Genomic DNA, 22,063 nt, shown 5'->3' with positions numbered 1-22,063 from the left:
AACAACAAACGGCGGAGGTCAATGGCCCACTTTTTAAAAATATGGAAACGTCACAGAACAAAACTGATGACGTCACTATTGAGCGTGACGACATTCAACCTTGGCCTTTGGCTATACTACCAGCCGCCATGTTTTTCAGTGCTCAACAGCGGTAGAGTTCCAGTCAATGTTTTCATTGTTGCATGTTGTAATTTATGGCAAGAAAGTGCATAGTGGTACCGGGGTGTGACGAATGTAAGTCGGAAATATCGTCAATATTGAACCAAAGTTCAAACGAGCCGTAGGACATGGCGACGTGTCGGTGAAGTGAGACATGGCATCATGGGTGATTGAACATCAGGAGCTGAGCTCCTTATGACGGTGATAATGGCCCGTCGTCAAGCAATATGGGCGCATAATCAAGTTACACTGGCCCCCTCATTTCTGAAAACATACGGGCGTTTTAATGCTAATCTATGCATTTTAGCTATTAAGGGAGATAATACAATGAATCGACGTCACTGTTCTGAATACATTGAGGTGCGAAAACCGGTACAATCACTTGTCGAGAACCACATGACGTTTTAAGCTTAGTTCCCACGGAGAGCAGTAATTGATAATACGAATGCAAGGGCATGTTTTGTATCCAAAATATTGTGTCAGCTGTCATGACAAGGAAAGTGAGTGTATATGGTTTTACTACGCTTTTAGCAATATTCCAGCAATATCACGGCGGGGAACGTCAGAAAAGGCCTTCACATATTGCACCAACTTGGGGAATCAACCCTGGTCTTCGGCGTGACGAGCGAACGCTTTAACCACCAGGCTACCCCACCGCCCGACAAGCTCTCCCCGTACTAAGCTGGTTCCCGGCTCCCTTTTTTGCGAAGGGGCCCTTTTTACTTCCGGTAAAAGTTTTCCGGTGACAAACGTATATTCAAGAACTAGTTCTGGTTCCAAATTGCGCGAACGCCAAATATGGCTTTACTAGACCGGACCAAGTGTACGTTGTTTGTCACTGGGAGTACTGAGGTCTCGCGAAGTGTCGTGACCTACTTCCGGTCCTATTGACATTTCCTGTCATAGTTCACTATTGGTTGTAAAGTGTTACCATCGATTATCCTGCAGGGGCGGTGGGGTAGTCTAGTGGTTAAAGCGTTCGCTCCGAAGACCCGCGTCGATTCCCCCACATGGGTAAAATGTCTGAAGACCATTTCTGGAGTCCCCCGTAGTTATATTGCTGGAATATTACTAAAAGCGGTGTAGAACTAAACTCACTGACTCGTCCTTTCAACATGCGTTGAGGTCTCACTGGGGTCACACAGTCACTTTTTGCCTTGATGACTCAACACAGGTCAGCTGATTTTTATGCCATCAAAACCTATCGTTCGCTGGTAATTCAACGTGCCCTGCAGTGTCTTCTGAACACGAGAAGGAGCTGATTAACCTGTTGTCTTGCTTTTTTACACCTGTGTTTATACACGTATACTAAAACGCACGATCAACTTGAACTCGAAATGAATGACAGGAAAACAACACATTATCCTGCTTGACAATCATATGCCTCAATACCCAAAACAAATGCATTTTCGGTTGTGTGGCCGTTTTGGCTTCCATTACTGATTGTTTATTTAAACGAGCAATATCTGTTCACGTGTGTGACCTCTTTGTAACGGAAGAATGGCCATGGCATTTTGCAAAAAGACGGTTTCTTCTGTACTCTTAGAAAAAGTACGGGAACCTGATCTTCCAATTTTGATAGGAAGTATCAACAAACTTTTCAAAGACAGATGTCTTATGAACGCACCGCCATTTCTTTTTATCACCAGGTCTTTTTTTTTCGTAAGCCCGATAGGTTGCAAAGCATTATAATTTACATAGTATTGAGGGCTTTCCCAACTATAATAGCAAAAATCATGTGTAAGCCCGGGCTTTTTTTAATGGTAGCTACGCCCCTGATCACCGCCCCTAAAACACAACGCATGGGATGCACGTGCACAACGCAGTAGCCCGTGCATGGGGTGTCATTCTGGATTTGACGGTTTTCAAGAAGGTTGATAAATCACTGTAGACCATTAATTTTGACACTCATCTTGCATCCAAGAGTTGTTAGTGTTTGTTTCCAGCCGTTTTGGTTTTTTGTTGTATTTTTGTTGGTGGAAATGAAAAATCGTACACATGCTAATTTCAAGAGCGATTACTGTACAAACAACTATTGTAATGAAGAAGTGCAAGTGGTGATGCACTCTCAAAACATCCAGTATTATCATTTCAACATTGGTTGACTCCAATATATCTCCCATAGTTTTCAATGGTAAATTTAAAATTAAGTTCCCCTACTTTTTAAGAGTATATATGCTCGTTAAGAAGCAGCTTGACAATGCAAATTCATTTCATTCATCTGAATCAGACTTTTCTAAATTCTGATGTTGCAAATTGTTGCAAGATTCTTAAACCTTCTCATACAAGTAGATGATACTCTATAAAAACGTATATATCATCCAAAATAACGAGAGATACTACTTTCTAGTCCAAGCTGAAGGATAATAGTGAGTGCGTATGGTTTTACGAGGACTTGCGGAATATTCAAGCAATATTACGGCGGAGGTCACACATTTTACCCATGTGGGGAACCGAACATGGGTCTTCCGCGTGACGAGCGAACGCTTTAACCACTAGGCTACAGCACCACCTCGAAGAACGGACGAAGGCATGGGAACGATATGTTTCAGAAACAAGTGTTTTAAATATCGTGACGGAACAGTTTCTCATCTTTATGAGAGCACGCTATTTGGTGCTGTGGTTTGCAAAACGACCAAATAATTGGGCAGTTGCATAGGCATGCTAGAAACTGGGTACTCACAATGCTGCAGGCCATCTTTGGTATCAGCCAAAGTGTGATCAGCAAAGGATTTAATAGACGCAAAACGTCTGGATCATCCACCCAGCTACATGCAGATGATCGACGGCGTTCCACCACAAGCACAGTATTGATATAGTCTTGATATGTCTGTAGCATAATCGGTCTGGACTTAATCCTCATGGACAATAATGCACAACCTACGTTGATGCCTACTTTGAACGAGCTGCAGATCGCCTTGCCATACGCCCTGTCCTTCCGTCATCTCCGAAGGAAGTCGGCACAGCTCTTTCTGAAGAGTGGAACAACTGGTAATCATCATAGAGAACATTTGAAAAGCCAACGTTGCCAGCCTCTGATCTCATCGTGATTCATTTGCGCGCTAATTAGAGTTTCGTGTTTGGTCTTGGCATTTTTATGGAGTTCCTTTGACGTTTCAACAACACACATAGCCAGGCAGAAAACACGTACCTTTAAGCAAATTGAAAATGTGGCGGATCCCACTGGTGGACCAGAACCGTTTTCGCGTATGTCTCTTCAGCGATATTTTCACATAAATTTCACTGGTCTTTTTGGAATGTTTCGGCAGATAACCTATACTGGTTCCCCTATTGAACTTCATAATTCTCTGAAAGGTAGACACGATACAAAACTTACAGTGCATAAAGGTGCAGCCGACGGTGATAAAAATGTACTGTTTCAGGGAAATGTCAAACAATAGTCAAACTATAACGAGAAGAAGACTTTAAATATATTTCTCATTGCCATTTATTTTTACTTAACGGAATTACAAAACAAGCAGTTAAACACAGCGCGGTTGTTATTTCACAACCGTTAATGTGGGCTCAATATGTTTGCGTGACAATATTTGTCACCTGAAGCTGGGTCGTTAACAAACATGCCTCGCTAGTCTTGACGCCTATAATAACAATCAGAAAGTACCGTGCGATTGTGGTGTTGAGAGAGTACACACGACTGCCTTCCGTCTTGTTAGAAGAGTCCGAGCATATGTTTTATATAGATACCACATTGAGATTACAATCCATATTTGCATTGCGATTTAAATGAATTTATATCAACACATGTAAGACTGGGATATTATTTGAAACAATCGCAACTCAAAAAGTTGTTTTAGAAACATTTTTCGCGGAATCATAGTTAGGAAAAAGGTTTACTCGTAAAAGAGGTACTGTGATCAAATACTACGTTATTGAAATTAGGGCAATTCTGTTTTATAACTGTTTTATAGATTTGTCAATGAACATAACCGTGCAATTTACTGGTGTAGATGTGTCCCCGGCACCCCTTGTTTGTTGTATAACACGATATTCAGCTTGTCGTAATCAGTCACGACCAGAGATCGATATTATGAACAATTTTACGCTGACATGCAATTATCCATGTTATCAAGCCTGGCCATCGAACACATTATTATTATCGCAGAATGAGAGATCCTTATTTTCAATGGCCTCGATTATCGTGGTGATATGTATCACGAATTAGACCGGGATTAACACAAACGAGGTTAAAAACACACACTATCACCTCACACAAACACACATGGGCGGGCGCACACACACACACACACAAACATATCACACATACGCATCACACAAACACACATGGGCGGGCGCACATACACACGAATCACACAAACATATCACACAAACACACATGGGCGGGCGCACATACACACGAATCACACAAACACATCACACAAACACAGCACAAGATAGAAATGCAGTTACTTGCGCTCCCTACACTCCGTGGTGTCATGTAGGGATAGCCACAGATCCACTGCTAGATTCCATCATAGTTATAGTCTGTTTGCAGTGAAAATGTACCGATGAATTTCAATTCAACCAAAAATGTAAATCAAATAAAGTGAAATTAAGATTGCGAATCCTCATAATTTTACCTTGCCATTTGAACGTTTAAATCTGAGAATTTAATTCAACTTAGGATAAAAGTTGTTTAACAAACGGTCATAGTTTCAAATCGTTATTATTGGTTTCTATTACACGGGAGTGTGCACATTAAATGAAACACCAAGAACAAGAGAGTTGGTCTAAGTTAACGCTCATCACGTACCGCACGTGCATTTGTTTCACTGTTCCAACTACTGCGCTTACCCCTTTGTAGTACAAACCAGTAATAGCGATTTGAAACTATGATCGTTTGTTAAACAACTTTTATCTTAAGTTGAAAAAATTCTGAATTTGAAATGTTCAAATGGCAAGGTAAAATTATGAGGATTAGCAAGCTTAATTTCACTTCTTTTGATTTACATTTTGTTGAAAGTGAAATTCATCGGTACGTTTTCACTGCAAACAGACTATAACAATGGCCAATGAACGGCGAAATCGGGTAATGGACATTCTTCTGTGCAGATTCATTTCGACATAGACTCAATGACAATTGCGCAACACAATCTTCTACAATTATCACACAAGCGTAATATCAATAACAATCTTCACTTGTTTGATGTCCTGTCACAAGGATAATGAAAGTGGATTGAAATGATGGGCAATATTAATTAATTGATGGAAGATGGCTTTGTGTTCCAACACATGAATGCTTCAACGAGGTTTGCTGCTAGCGTGTAATAATGCACCTACTCTGTCACAATATGACATGCTTGTAACGCAAGTTTGCTTTGATGTGCGTTACTATCTTTGATAGCAAATCTTACGATCCTTTAAAACCAGTCAGAACATGACGCACGAAAGCAAAAACGGCCCCAAAAATGTAGAGCTATATTGAAGTGGTCTTTGCTATGATGGGTGGTAATTCTATGATTAGGGAAATAGTCCTACAGCTAGAGAGATAGTGTTTGCAACAAACATTGATCTAATCCTTTGCCTTTCTTTCCCTTATCTATGGCAATTATTCATTCTATAGCAACGTTTCTTTGCTTGACCACTCATATCACTAGCTATGCTTTTAACAGGCATTGTAGAGCTCGGTAAATGTGCCCCATCCCTTTGAAGCCAAGTCGACAGGTTGGAGGGCCTCGTTAGCATCTTCAATTACAGCTATAGTCACCGTGTTATGCTCACAGGAAAACCTTTTAACGCCTCTTCTACACCCCAAGACAATTTCAATTGCAGATTCGCCAAATTCAGCTGACAACACTTCAAACGGAAAAGACATGGTGAATATCGAACTAGTAGTACTGTACAATGTGGAACTTGCTACGTTCCATTTCCTTCAAACAATCACCACGACACTTTGTCATTCTGTCAGAATTGAGCCATGCTTTCTGAACAGATCACTTTTTAATGATGACGCAGATTTTCTCATAAACTTGAAGGAAAACAACACTCCAAGGAACATAAAAATATCTCGTTTGTGCCAAAGCTATCTTTGAAACGAAAATCAAATATTTCCTCTGGAATCATCCAGAGAGTGACATTACGTCGAGAGTCTTTAATATAAATCATGCTTGTTTTCAAAGTCATCTTCGGGTTGTGGCAAGCATCATAAACTACGCCATCTTCTTTGTAGTGAAGATATTGTGGACGGATTCGGACGATGTCTGCATGTAGATGATGTTGATATGAGACACAAGATAAGCAGACGAAATAACTGCTGGAATCATCAGTAGACGGATTGGTGCTACATGAATACATTGAACCGCAGGTGCGTGTGGAGACCTTGATATCTCCCCATTAAGAACGTGATGGTAGAAAGATCTCTGTTCATTTTGACCTAAGTTTAGGTCGACGCAATGGCTTTTTGGCCAAGTTTCCAGCCTCAAAGCTCCCCTTTGAACAGGTTCCATTATATCGACACAGGCTCAACTTGTTGGTCTTGATGGGAATGTAGTCAGTGTCTACGAATGAGTGTATTGGGACACGGTCACTTGCATAAGACGTGCTGGGCATGCGTGACTTTGATGTTGACGCCGTGAACAATAAATAAAGATATACAGCGTTAACCAGTTGGTCCTGTCTGAACCATTTCAAGTGAAATTACAATACATTTCCTTTTACAATACTTATGGATCGAAATATTTTGGGTCGTTTCAAACTACATTACTTGACCCAATGGCTTTCAAAAGTTGTAAATATGTCATATTATCCCTTGAAAAATTGATCAGAATGCTGAATTATCATGTAAACTTGCCCTAATTGTAATGAGAGTAGATGTGAATTGTGAATGTGAGAATATTCACAATATACATTGTATATATACATTACAGCATCATGTAAAATAGCAGAGTACAACGAATCGTGACTCAAGCACATGCAGTGTTGCTCGTGATATCAAACACTGCTTTGCTGTGTCATGATCACCTATATGACTCCTTATATGTATGACCATCTATATGAATGAACTACCTACGTGACACCAACATGACGTACACCTGAGCCATATGAAAGTGCGAGATTATTTATTTTCGAAATAACAGTACTTCATTGTAAAGTTTTATAAAATAAGAAATCTATTCTGAAAATAGGAAATACACGCTTACATGTACTTGAAGCAATCTCTTCAGTTTTCCGTTGTAATTCAAAATGTGAGCATATTTATGCACGTCGCCGAATTAAGATGTATGCGTATTGGTCTGGAGCATGATACTCTTGGATTTGGATTTGTAAATGTGAACAGCACACGTTGATTGTTGACATAGCTTAACATAATATTACTTTTGTACGTAACGCTTACATAATGACACCATTTCCTGAACATTACTGTCAACGCGTTGTGTGTATGCTGCAGTGAGGAATTATTGGAAACGAAGTTCATTGTTACAAACTGAGACATTCAGACCTATTCCATGGCTGGCCCCAGTCAGACTAGGTTTTGAAGATAAGTGGGTTCCGGAATACAAGGAAACATGTATGTAACATTTGATTATGCAAAATTCTTCTAAAAGGTTTTGCAGGAAAAAGCTCTGCAGGAAAACGTTCTGCCAAAAACTTCTGCAGAAATGCATTTTCAGAGCCAATTTGCGAGCTTATAAACACGTAAACACACTTGCACATTTTCTTGATTCATCCCTTTCCAATAATAAATATATGTGTATGCAGCTTGCTTCCTTCTGCGCGTCAAGTACGGACGTGCTTGCCATCCCTAAGTTGACTTAGTGTATTTAGTGTAGTTTTTGCATTTGGAAAACGCTTTTAAAACGTATTTGAAAGGTAGTATTTGGCCCTACCTCCTTCAATATAGACAAGTTTGTTCGGGTTGCAAAATCCATGTGTCCAGAGCAATAGTCATGTATATAAGATTTTTAAACTAGTGCGTGACTTTGCCCATTTCATTGTTCACGTAAGGAGTGGTGGTGGACTAAGATATCAGAATCCATGCCTGGGAACTGGATTTTATTCCTCACATGGGGACAATGAGCGCAGTCCGCTCGCGTTTCTAAACCAAGGCGAACACACGAAATTCCACATTTCAGACAGTTGGACACAAACAAATTTCAGACCGATTATGTGACGGTGTTCTGAAGTTCTTGTTCCATTTCTGCTGTAATGTGCTAGTAGAGTTTATCAGTATGCATTGTGTAAAATGTTTTCAAAAGGTTCATGTCTATTGTGTAGTATTTAAGAGCAGATCTCCCCAATATAACCATATTCACATAGTCACATGTGGCAAAATTAATATCAATATCAGTTCATCAATACTCATTGTATACAATCCAAACGAAGAAAGAAGTCCTCAGCTGTATTTCTTTCCAATTAACTTCTCCATGTAATAGAATCGACGTAAGACAGCATGCTTGCTAAAGAAATTTCCTTTCCGTTCAACTATCTGCAATTCTTGTTGAAATGTCCAGCTTTTCTTACGTTTAAAGAAACTTCAATGACGTCATCAACGGTTGCTGTTCAATATGGAGCGAATGCTGAAACCAGTGTGTGAAAGATACACAATTTATCTGAAACTGTTCGTCTGCTTTCCAGTAGAAAAGGTAGTTCCCTTTTTTGCTCACTGGGTCATTAATGGCACAACAATTGAACGCTTCGTGCCCTTTTCTTCAAACCCAATCACTCTTTCTGCTTGTATCACTCCTCATATCAATCTACTTCTGAAAACGTGAACTTTTTTTCTGTTCCAGTTTGACTTCTTTGGAAGCAAATCGCCGTAGGCACGCCAGTTGAAGATAACCGCTGGCCCCCTGAAGCACCATCATTGACTTATTCGACACTACGTGCAGGAAATAAACGCTTCAGAGTCGAGATGTAGACGTTAGTGATCGTTTGTCTTTTCCAAGAAGCTTGTACACAGAAATGTATTTCTACTGGGTTGTTTGTGGAACAATAGTATTGTAAAGACACTAGATCAGGATCACGATTTGTTGGTGACCAGGAGCTTGAGCGTAAACCCACAATGACAATTGAAGCTTTGGTATACGTTTAATTACTGTACAAGCACACCAGTGTTAACGTCAAAACGCTGAACAGAATAGTCGTGCACTTCATTTTTACACAGTTAGATGAAATACGTACTGGCGGTTCAATGAATAATTATCCCCGGAACAATCTCAAATAGAATTCTAAAGAACTTCGTTCAAGATGGATCTTCCAAGCATTTAAAAAGTGTTGTTTTTACGTGATCATGAAATTGGGAGTTACAATCAAAGTATTTTATCCGTGGCAATAAATTCTGCAGGAGCGAAAAAATATTACAACTCGTTTTCTTCAATCGTCATTGCCATTCAAATAAGCACGTTCGGAAATGGCAATGGACGTGAAGAGGCTGAACGTAGAAACGGGATTAAAATCTGGAGGTTGTAATTTGTTTGCTTTTTCTAGTGGAGCTCATAAACATGAATTTGACATATTTTATACAAATATCCATCAAAAATGGGAAGACACTATGTTTTTTGATTGAAATGAAAGTTTCCTGTTTATTCTTATTTTGTCATGTTAGTTAGCAATATATATTTATAGCAGTTTCAATGAAAGTAAATGAGTGTTACGAGCAGTCACCATGAAGATGTGAAAATTGGAATAGATAAAGATAATTCAAATTCTCTTATTACAGTGAGTTCAGTTCTGCACCTTTTAAAATTCTAGTGGTTGGAGAGACACCAACACTTGACTTTGTACCAATGTAAGAATCTAACACGGCCCAAAGAAGCAACGCTTCAACCAACAGACCATCATTTAACATGATTCATAATATATTCATGGTGTTCCCCGAAGTGATATTGCTAAAAGCAGCGTAAAACCATATTCACTCACTCTTATGTTTCCTCTTTCCTCCATCCTCAATTTCTATTCCTTGTTATCTTTCCCAATTCCTTTCTTATTAAACTTTTATTTTTACTATTACCCTTCTTCCACTTCTTTACCCGCGGTTTCTCCTTTTCTTCCGTCTGCTTATTTTCCGTCTTTTCAATCTTCGTGTCCTTCTTCAGACATTCAGTGTGTGACCCCATTTCTGGTGGCCGCTCCTACCCCTCCCCCTGATATTGCTGAAATATTGCTAAAGCGGCGTAAAACCAAACTCACTCACTCACTCATCAGACATTCATGTGGTACATTATGACACTGACTTGTCATATTCACCTCTGACGTTGACAGCACTAAGGATTCAGCTTTGTGCATAACTTCTTCTTTTCCTTATTATCCGTTTCAGGTTTCCTTTCTTCTTTATCGCCCTCTTATATTTCAAGGGGATGGCGGGGCAGCCTGGTGGTACCATCCGTTCGTCACACGGAAGACCCGGGTTAGTTTCTCCTCATGGGTACAATGTGTCAAGCCCATTTCTGGTATCCCCCTCAGTGATATTGCTGGAATACTGCGAAAAGCAACGTAAAGCCAATATCACACTCACTATTATCCTTCAAGTATGACTAGAAAGTAATATCTCTCATTATTTTGGAAATTATAGGGTTTTTTGTTTCGAGTATCATCAACTTGTTTGGCAGGATATCAGAATCTTGCAACAATTTGGTCTGTTTTAGATCCGTAAAATGGGTCTGCATCGTCAAGCTGCTTCTTAATGAACATACCGTCACCTTGCAAAATTCTTTATTCCGTTACAAAAGTGTCACACACGTGAACATATATTGCTCTTTTAAACAATCAGTAGCTATTATAATTGGCGGGGGACACTAGAAATGAGCTTCACACATTCTACCCATGTGAGGAATTGTACCCGGGTCTTCGGAGTGACTAGGAAATGCTTTAATACACTACGATGTAACAGAACAGTTTCACATCTTTATTTGAGAGCACACCATGCTCTGCTGTGGCTTGCAACACGGGACAACCAAACATTTGGTAAATTGAATAGGCATGTTCGAAACTGGGTACTCACAATGTTGCAGACCATCTTAAGTATCAGTTAAAATGTGATCAGCAAGGGTTTTAATGGACACACGATATCTGGATCATCCACCCAGCTACATGCAGATGATCGACAACATTCCACCACAGGCATGCACCACCGCCTCAGAAATGATATTCTTGTTATGTCCATACCGTAATCGGACGGGACCTAATCCTCATGGACGATAAATCACAGCCTCATCACGCCATGGTTGTTGATGCCTACTTTCAACGAACTACAGATCGCAATTCTATGATGTCCTGTTCTTAAGTCATCTGTGAAGAGGTCAGCAAAGTTCTTACTGAAGAGTGGAACAACTGGTAATCATTCTCGAGCTTCTTTGAGAAGACAAAGGTGTCAGCATCTGGTCTCATCGTGATTCATAAGCGAAATTATAAAAGTTGCTTGTTTTAATGTTCCTTTGACGTTTCAACAAGAAACCTAGCCAGGCAGCAAACACTTACCTTTAAGCAAATTGACGGATCCCACTTGTAGAGCAGAACCATTTTCGCGAATACCTGGTGTCTTACGCGATATTTTTTCACACACATTTATTTCACTGCTTTTTGGAATGTTTCGGCAGATAACCCAAACTGATTCCCCTCTTGATTTGCGTTTCATCATTCTCTGAAAGGTAGACAAGGTTCAAAACGTGCAGTGCGTAAACGTGTAGCAATCAGTGATAAAAAGGCACCTTGTCAATCAAATGTGAAAACTAAGTCAAGCTATAACCAGAAGCAGACTTTAAATTCATTTCTCAACACCACTTATATTTACTAAACAGAATTACAAAATACGCAGTTAAAGACAGTGTGATCGTTATTTCACAACCGTTAATGTGGGCTCAATATGTTTGCGTGACAATATTTGTCACCTGAAGCTGGGTCGTTAACAAACATGCCTCGCTAGTCTTGACGCCTATAATAACAATCAGAAAGTACCGTGCGATTGTGGTGTTGAGAGAGTACACACGACTACCTTCCGTCTTGTTAGAAGAGACCGAGCATATATATCACATAGATACCACATTAAGAATACAATTTTGCACAATGCATATTTACATTCCGTTTTAAATGAATTTATACCAACACATGGAAGACTGGGATATTATTTACAAAAACAATGTGTCGTTTCAATGTTTTAAGGGCCAAGGCATTTTGCAACTCAAAAATGTGTTTGAGAAACATTTTTTTGCGATATGCTAATTAGGAAAAGGTTATACTCGCAAAAATGCATTGTGTTCAGATACCATGTAATTGAAATTAGGGCAATTCTGTTTTATGGCTTTCTCAATAAATATATCCGTGCATTGTATTGGTGTAGATATGTCTCCGGTACCCTTTGTTGTTTAACATGATATTAAACAGATTTGTAGTAAACAGTGACGACCAGTGATCGTTTTTATGAACAATGTTACGTTGACATGCAATTATCCATGTTATCGAGCCTGACCATCCAATCCTATATTACTGGTGTTGTCAATATTATTATTATCGCAGAATGGGAGATCTTCAAACTCAACTTGCCCAATTATTGGGGTGATGTGTATCGCGTATGAGATAGGAATTAACACGAAGTTGCAAAGACACCCACTCTGTCCACACACACACACGCATGGGCGGGCGCGCATACATACACATCACACAAACACATCACAAGGTAGAAGTTAATATAGTTACCTGCTGGCGTTTATTCTATCCCTACACTGAGTCTAGCTGGTGAGCTTTAGCGATCGGCACAGATCCACTGCTAGATTTCATCATAGTTAACAATGGCCAATGAACGGCGGAATCGGGTAATGGACATTCTTCTGTGCAGATTCATTTCGACATAGACTCAATGACAATTGCGCAACACAATCTTCTACAATTATCACACAAGCGTAATATCAACAACAATCTTCACTTGTTTGATGTCCTGTCACAAGGATAATGAAAGTGGATTGAAATGATGGGCAATATTAATGAATTGATGGAAGATGGCTTTGTGTTCCAACACATGAATGCTTCAACGAGGTTTGCTGCTAGCGTGTAATAATGCACCTACTCTGTCACAATATGACATGCTTGTAACACAAGTTTGCTTTGATGTGCGTTACTATCTTTGATAGCAAATCTTACGATCCTTTAAAACCAGTCAGAACATGACGCACGAAAGCAAAAACGGCCCCAAAAATGTAGAGCTATATTGAAGTGGTCTTTGCTATGATGGGTGGTAATTCTATGATTAGGGAAATAGTCCTACAGCTAGAGAGATAGTGTTTGCAACAAACATTGATCTAATCCTTTGCCATTTTTTCCTTATCTATGGCAATTATTCATTCTATAGCAACGTTACTTTGCTTGACCACTCATATCACTAGCTAAGCTTTTAACAGGCATTGTAGAGCTCGGTAAATGTGCCCCATCCCTTTGAAGCCAAGTCGACAGGTTGTAGGGCCTCGTTAGCATCTTCAATTACAGCTATAGTCACCGTGTTATGCTCACAGGGAAACCTTTTAACGCCTCTTCTACACCCCAAGACAATTTCAATTGCAGATTCGCCGAATTCAGCTGACAAACACTTCAAACGGAAAAGACATGGTGAATATCGAACTAGTAGTACTGTACAACGTGGAACTTGCTACGTTCAATTTCCTTCAAACAATCACCACGACACTTTGTCATTCTGTCAAAATTGAGCCATGCTTTCTGAACAGATCACTTTTTAATGATGACGCAGATTTTCTCATAAACTTGAAAGAATACAACACTCCAAGGAACATAAAAATATATCGTTTGTACCAAAGCCATCTTTGAAAAGAAAATCAAATATTTCCTCTGGAATCATCCAGAGAGTGACATTACGTCGAGAGTCTTTAATATAAATCATGCTTGCTTTCAAAGACATCTTCGGGTTGTGGCAAGCATCATAAACTACAGCATCTTCTTTGTAGTCAGGATATTGTGGACGGACTCGGACAATGTCTGCATGTAGATGATGTTGATATGAGACACAAGATAAGCAGATGAAATAACTGCTGGAATCACCAGTAGACGGATTGGTGCTAGATGAATACATTGAACCGCAGGGGCGTGTGGAGACCTTGATATCTCCCCATTAAAAATGTGATGGTAGAAAGATCTCGGTTCATTTTGACCTAAGTTTAGGTCGACGCACTGGCTTCTTGGCCAAGTTTCCAGCCTCAAAGCTCCCCTTTGAACAGGTTCCAATATATCGACACAGGCTCAACTTGTTGGTCTTGATGGGAATGTAGTCAGTGTCTACGAATGAGTGTACCGGGACACGGTCACTTGCATAAGACGTGCTGGGCATGCGTGACTTTGATGTTGACGCCGTGTACAATGAATAAAGATATACAGAGTTAACCAGTTGGTCCTGTCTGAACCATTTCCAGTGAAATTGCAATGCATTTCCTTTTACAATATTTATGGATCGAAATATTTTTAGTCAATTCAAACTACATTACTTGACCCAATGGCTTTCAAAAGTTGTAAAGATGTCATATTATCCCTTGAAAAATTGATCAGAATGCTGAATTATCATGTAGTCATGATTCAGCGTTGGCCTTAACTGGCCCTAATTTTAATGAGATTAGATGTGTATTGTGAATGTGAGACTGCATCATGTAACATAGCAGAGTACAACGAATCGTGACTCAAGCACATGCAGTGTTGCTCATGATATCAAACACTGCTTTGCCGTGTCATGATCACCTATATGACTCCTTATATGTATGACCATCTATATGAATGAACTACCTAGGTGACACCAACATGACGTACACCTGAACCATATGAAAGTGCGAGATTATTGATTTTCGTCTTTCAACGAAATAACAGTACTTCATTATACAGTTTTATAAAATAAGAAATCTATTCTGAAAATCGGAAATACACGCTTACATGTACTTGAAGCAATCTCTTCAGTTTTCCGTTGTAATTCACAATGTGAGCATATTTATGCACGTCGCCGAATTAAGATGTATGCGTATTGGTCTGGAGCATGATACTCTTGGATTTGGATTGTTAAATGTGAACAGCACACGTTGATTGTTGACATAACTTAACATAATATTACTTTTGTACGTAACGCTTAAATAATGACACCATTTCCTAAACATTACTGTCAACACGTTGTGTGTATGCTTCAGTGAGGAATTGTTGGAAACGAAGTTCATTGTTACAAACTGAGACATTCAGAACTATTCCATGGCTGGCCCCAGTCAGGCTAGGCTTTGAAGATAAGTGGGTTCCGGAATACAAGTAAACATATATGTAACATTTGATTATGCAAAATTCTGCTAAAAGGTTTTGCAGGAAAAAATTCTGCCAAAAACTTTCTGCAGAAATGCATTTTCAGAGCCAATTTGCGAGCTTATAAACACGTAAACACACTTCCACATTATTTGTTTGGATTCATCCCTTTCCAGTAATAAATAAATGTCTATGCAGCTTGCTTCCTTCTGCGCGTCAAGTACGGATGTACTTGCCATTCCTAAGTTGACTTATTTGAAAAACATATTTGAAAGGTAGTATTTGGCCCTACCAAAATTGTTTCAGGTTGCAAAATCCATGTGTCCAGAGCAATAGTCATGTATATAAGATTTTATAACTGGTGCGTGACTTTACCCATTTCATAGTTGACCAAAGGAATGGTGGTGGGTTAAGATATCAGAATCCATGCCTGCGAACCAGGTTTGATTATTCACATGGGGACAACGAGCGCAGTCCACTCGCGTTTCTAAACCAAGGCGAACACACGAAATTCCACATTCAGATGGACATACGTTCTCATGCACACCCCCACACAAACAAATTTCACACCGATTGTGTCACAGTGTTTTCAAGTTCTGGTTCCATTGCTGCTGTAATGTGCAAGTTGAGTTTGTCAGTATGCATGGTGTAAGATGTTTTCAAAAGGTCCTGTGTAGTATTTAAGAGCAGATCTCCCCCATTATAACCATATTCACATAGTCATATGTGGCAAAATTAATTTCCGTATCAGTTCATCAATACTCATTTTATACAATCCAAACGAAGAAAAAAGTCCTCAGCTGTATTTTTTTCCAATTAACTTCTCCATGTAATAGAATCGACGTAAGACAGCATGCTTGCTAAAGAAATTTCCTTTCCGTTCAACTATCTGCAATCCTTCCTGAAATTTCCAGCTTTTTCTTATGTTTAAAGAAACTTCAATGACGTCATCAACGGTTGCTGTTCAATATGGAGCGAATGCTGAAACCCGCCTGTAAAAGATACACAATTTATTTGAAACTGTTCGTCTGCTTTCCAGTAGAAAAGGTAGTTCTGTTTTTTTGCTCACTGGGTCATTAATCGCACAACTATTGAACGCGTTGTGCCCTTTTTGTCAAACCCAAACACTCTTTCTGCTTGTATCACTCCGCATATTAATCTACTTCTGAAAATGTGAACTTTTTTTCTGTCCCAGTTTGACTTCTTTGGAAGCAAATCGTGGTAGGCACGCCAGTTGAAGATAACCGCTGGCCCCCTGAAGCACCATCATTGACTTGTTCGACACTACGTGCAGGAAATAAACGCTTCAGAGTCGAGATCTAGACGTTAGTGATCGTTTGTCTTTTCCGAGGAGTTTGTACACACAAATGTATTTCTGCTGGGTTGTTTGTTGAACAATAGTATTGTAAAGACACTAGATCCTTATCACGATTTGTTGGAGACCAGGAGCTTGAGCGTAAACCCACAGGGACAATTGAAAAGCTGTGGTATACGTTTAATTGCTGTACAAGCGCAACAACGTTAATGTCAAAACGCTGAACAGAATAGTCGTGCACTTCATTTTTACACAGTTAGATGAAATACGTACAGGTGGTTCAATGAATAATTATCCCCGAACAATCTCAAATAGAATTCTAAAGAACTTCGTTCAAGATGGATCTTCCAACCATTTAAAAAGTGTTGTTTTTACGTGATCATGAAATTGGGAGTTACAATCAAAGTATTTTATCCGTGGCAATAAATTCTGCAGGAGCGAAAAAATATTACAACTCGTTTTCTTCAATCGTCATTGCCATTCACATAAGCACGTTGGGAAATGGCAATGAACGTGAAGAGGCTGAACGTAGAAAAGGGATTAAAATCTGGAGGTTGTAATTTGTTTGCTTTTTCTAATGGGACTCATAATTTTGACAAATTTTTACAAATATCCACCCATAAAGGGAAGATAGTATGCTATTTGTTTCAAATAAAGGTTTCGTGTTTATTCTTATTTTGTCATGTTTTAGTTAGCAATATACATTTATAGCAGTGCCAATGAAACCAAATACAATCGTGTTACAAGCGTTCACCATGAAGATGTGAAAATGGAATAGTTGGAGTATTGGAATCCTCTTATTACAGTGAGTACAGCTCTACGCCTTTTTATATTCTAGTGGTAATGTGACGAGGGGCGCCAGAACTGAACCGTGTAACAATATATGAATCGGACACTGCCCTAAGATACAACACTTTAACCAACATAACATCATTTAATGTGATTCATAGGATACAAACAATATGTATATCCTTCTGATTAGGCTTCTGTACTTTTCGTTTCTTCTTTTCCATATTTTCCTTTTCAGGTTTTCTTTCATCTTTATCATCCTCTTATAGTTTCCTTTTCCCTCCTTCCTCTTTTTCTTTCCTTGTTATCCTTCTCTATTCCCTTCTCATTAAACTTTTACTTCTGTTTACTATTTTCGTTCTTACTCTTCTTTTCCTGATTTTTTCTTCTCTTCCGTCTGCTTTTTTCCTTCTCCTTTACCATCTTCGTGTCCTTTTTCAGACATTCAATGCGTAAGCCCATTTCTGGTATCCCCCGCTGTGATGTGTGATATTGCTGGTATATTGCTAAAAGCGGCGTAAAACTAAACTCACTCACTCAGTCGTCAGACATTCATGTGGTACTTTATGATGCTGACCTGACAGAATCACCTGTGATGTTGACGACACTAAAGACATCAGATTTGTGCACAACTTCCTAAAGCACTCGTTGTACACCTATTATATTTTAGGAGCGTATTAGTACCTGACAGTTAGAGCTGTCTGTTCAAGATGCATTTACATATACTTGTTAATCAGTTTGAACACGTCCATCTCTAGTTAATCAAGGAAGCATTAATAGGGATGAAGAACACAATTTATCACAATCAGTTTGTCAGAAAACTCAGATATGTTGATAGAGAGAAATCATTATAGCCGGTTTAGGTTTAAGTTATGTCTTTTCTTGACAGCGTCATGGACAGCTTCGGCGTCAGCAACTGCATTATAAACGTCGTACTCATTCATCTCCATCATTCATGATGATGTTTTTGTAATTGCGAACAATTTGATTCAATTTGAAAATAGGTACCTGTCGGGGTTCAAATTCTGAAATGCCTGCGATGAGTGGCGCAGTTCATTAAAGCTACAGAGTGGAAAGAGAAGAAAACGTGCTTGGTGCTTCAATATGTGTACCCAGCATTCCGGGTTTACAGCGTGCTTTATTCATTGACTGATTCACAAGTAGTTGATGGTTATGTTATGCCGTCGAGTGAATCATCGTGTCTCGACCAGACAGATCAGTGACTAAAATTATGAGCAACGATCCACCATGGTTACACAATCAGCCTAGGCCTTCTTGTCTTTATATTCCACAGGTTTGTATACAAATGTGAAGGTTCCTCAGTCAACAGTGATTCCACAGAGCCGCTAATACCGCTAGTTTACATCAAAGGCGAGAGGGAAACCTGCGAGAGTTCAAACCAGTGAGAGTTCAAATTACATCTCAGAAACAATACTGCTTCTCCACTAAGATTGTGAAACAAGTGTCAACGCCAGGAATATGTATTCACGTGTTATGGATAAACGCAATGAATACAAAACCGTTGACTATTGAAAATACTCTGTACTCATGGCCTACCTCCTCAAAGTCTATGCACATGTTAATAAAACCTGAATATATCACAGTTGTACCGATCAGAACTGTATAACTACAATTGCTATGAATAATACAAGTACTATTCTTTATGAATTGTGTAAGTACTGTTTCTATGAATTGTATTACTACTTTTTCTCCTGGTGTATTTTGATGGTGCTCTTCCATTTTGCAGATTTTACCCATTAAATTTAAACGTTATCAGCGTGTGGACTAACTTGTCATAATTATTAATGTAGGATGTCACTGAAAAAGTCGGTTCCTTTCCGAACATTTGAGAATGCATTTACTGTCCCAACTTGCATTTACAAGAATATGTATGAAAGCGGCAGAAACTCGATTAACTAACTAACTGGTTTTAGTCGCTTCACGTGTAGATGCCTGCTCAAAAGGTAAGTTATATCAGCAACAGTGTCATGTTACAATGTCCCCTACGTAATCGTTTCTGTACCAGCAACAACAAGTGAGCCAAGAACATTGGACAGTACTGACATATGGGCAAAGTTGAGGCCGTCGTACCTTCTAAATGTTGTGTTGGATCGCCACTGACAACTCACTTACGGCATTTACATGTCACATTTCATCTGTACTACATTTATTAATTCTGGATATTATTTTAACCTTAAATCCAATTCCATTCTTTCTCTGAAACGGCAGTGATGAGTTTCAAGAACAAATAAGAAAACATGCAACTTTCTGGATAACAACAAACTTCTTGTTTATTGTCTTTATTTGAAGTAGTTATCCATAGGTCAAAGCCAATAAATAAGAAGTTGTTATCCATACACTAAAGCCAGTAAACAAGAACATGTTATCCATACGCTAAATCCAATAAACAAGAACCAATAAACAAGAACCTGTTATCCATACGCTAAATCCAATAAACAAGAACCTGTTATCCATACCCTAAGCCAATAAACAAAAACCTGTTATCCATACGCTAAAGCCAATAAACAAGACCCTGTTATCCATACGCTAACGCCAATAAACAAGAACTTGTCATCCATTCTTGTTTATTTCCTTGTTTACTACCCCCAGCTTCAAGAATGCCAGTCAACAAATAAATTTTAACTATAAACAAAACTCAATAAAACAAATGTGGAAAATTGTTGAACAATTAGTCTTGGCCACAGTCATGGCAAATATGTTCTGTCGCGTTCTGGACGTTCAGCGGTTGCTACGTATTGTTCAGCACGAGACGTCAGCTTCAGCATGTGGATATCTCCTTGCCATGTTCCCCTTTTACACTGTTGAACCCACTCTCTATTGAAATCAGACTCGCTCGCTCGGATACAGAAGCGTCATTCGATCTCATTTGCATATCACATCTTGATATTCTCCGATATTCTGTCCGAAAAAGACGTTTTATATTGACTATTTTTTCTGTAATTGTTATGTTAAGTACAATACCAACGCACAACCATTGACTACCTGATGTAAATTTAAGATTTACGATAAATCAAGCATGGGTGTACACACTTAAATCGTATGGTCGATCGAGTTTTAAATATTCGTTTATTCCAGTTAGCATGCCAACTCGGACAGGAGAAGATAACTCTCCGTGATCGATGAGTTTCCGCGTTCCAATTAATCCCCGGAAATGCCTCTTTACCGTGTTTAGAGTAGTGGTGTAGCATGTAAAGTCGTGATGGAATCAGTTACACGGAGCATATTTCACAATAAAGACAAATCTAATACCCCAAAAGGCATTTTCCCACAAAAATACAGGTTTGTTGAGCAGGTCTGTGTTTATTTTATCTCTTAGAAATTGGAAACTTTTCAAGTTAGCAATCCAGTGTTTCGTGAAATGTTAAGAGCACGCTGTAGGCATTATGTCTATGAAGAATGGAATATTCAGCAGTAAGTTTCTCTTTGATTCCCAGCGTATTGTTGATCACAAGAATCGAAAATGGAAGACAAAAATGTGGCAATTTCAAATATTTCTGAAGGCTAACAATGTGCACAACAGATAAAGAGAAAATTGTTCTTTGTTTTTATTGCCTATATGTATCAATTACTGAAGTTCAATATTCAATTTTTCAATGTAAGTAGCCAAAAACTTAAATTGAACAATAAAGTTTCAACATAACATTCACGAGTGTATTATCATTTAAATTCAAAGTTAGACTAGAAACATATATATAAACACTAGACACATGACATTTATAAGATATACCACTTGCTGTTAACCAACTCATCAATAATCACTTACTGTTTAAACATCTATCAGTCAATTCAGGTCGAAGATACGTGACCTTTCTGTACAGAGCAAAAGGTTGTCACGTCGATAACGTGATCTCGCGAGATCTCTGCCTGGTTCAACTAAGTCATCTCGTCATGCCATAAATCAAGACGATTCCCAAAGGACACTGAGAGAACTTCGCGTTTCCAATAGGTTGATAGGAATCTACGTCCGAGGGATGAATGGTTCGTGTTGGCCTGTTTATAAGAGTATCCCACCCGGAAGTCTTCGATCCACGATCCGAAAAGACAGGAACTAGTCACGGTAACCAAATATGATCAATTCTAAAATGGCTGGTGGCGAGATCAAAGACACAGACTACTCATTATGACAACAGTTTCTTGAAAAGTCGCTTTGATCCCAATGGACTGTAAACTGACCCACACTTTGTGGAAGTAAATGAAGTGTACTTAGCGGTTTAAACGATTGTGACAGTTAACGAATGTGGTTTCAATCAACACAGAAACACAGCAATTGGGGAGAAATAACCACTTTCCTCGACCTTTGTTGCAGCGACTGTATATTGTGAATTTGTTTCACTGTTAGAGATCGAACGTCCAACTGGTATATTCTTGTCGTACCACTTCACGAGATTTGTATATAAATATTGCCAGATTATATTTCCAACAACCTGAGCATAATTATTCATTTCTGATACTATCGGAATTGTAGAATAAACTATAGTCTACGTTTTTTTTAGAGTTCTACAATTATGGAAGTGAGGTTTTCATGAACAACAGTTAAACACCATTGTGCCCAAG

The sequence above is a fragment of the Haliotis rubra genome, unplaced genomic scaffold (genome assembly GCF_003918875.1).
Source record: "Haliotis rubra isolate DU_JTF1 unplaced genomic scaffold, ASM391887v1 Scf432, whole genome shotgun sequence".
NCBI lineage: Eukaryota > Metazoa > Mollusca > Gastropoda > Lepetellida > Haliotidae > Haliotis > Haliotis rubra.
The sequence above is the reverse complement of the archived record's forward strand: the minus strand, read 5'-3'. Positions refer to the sequence as shown.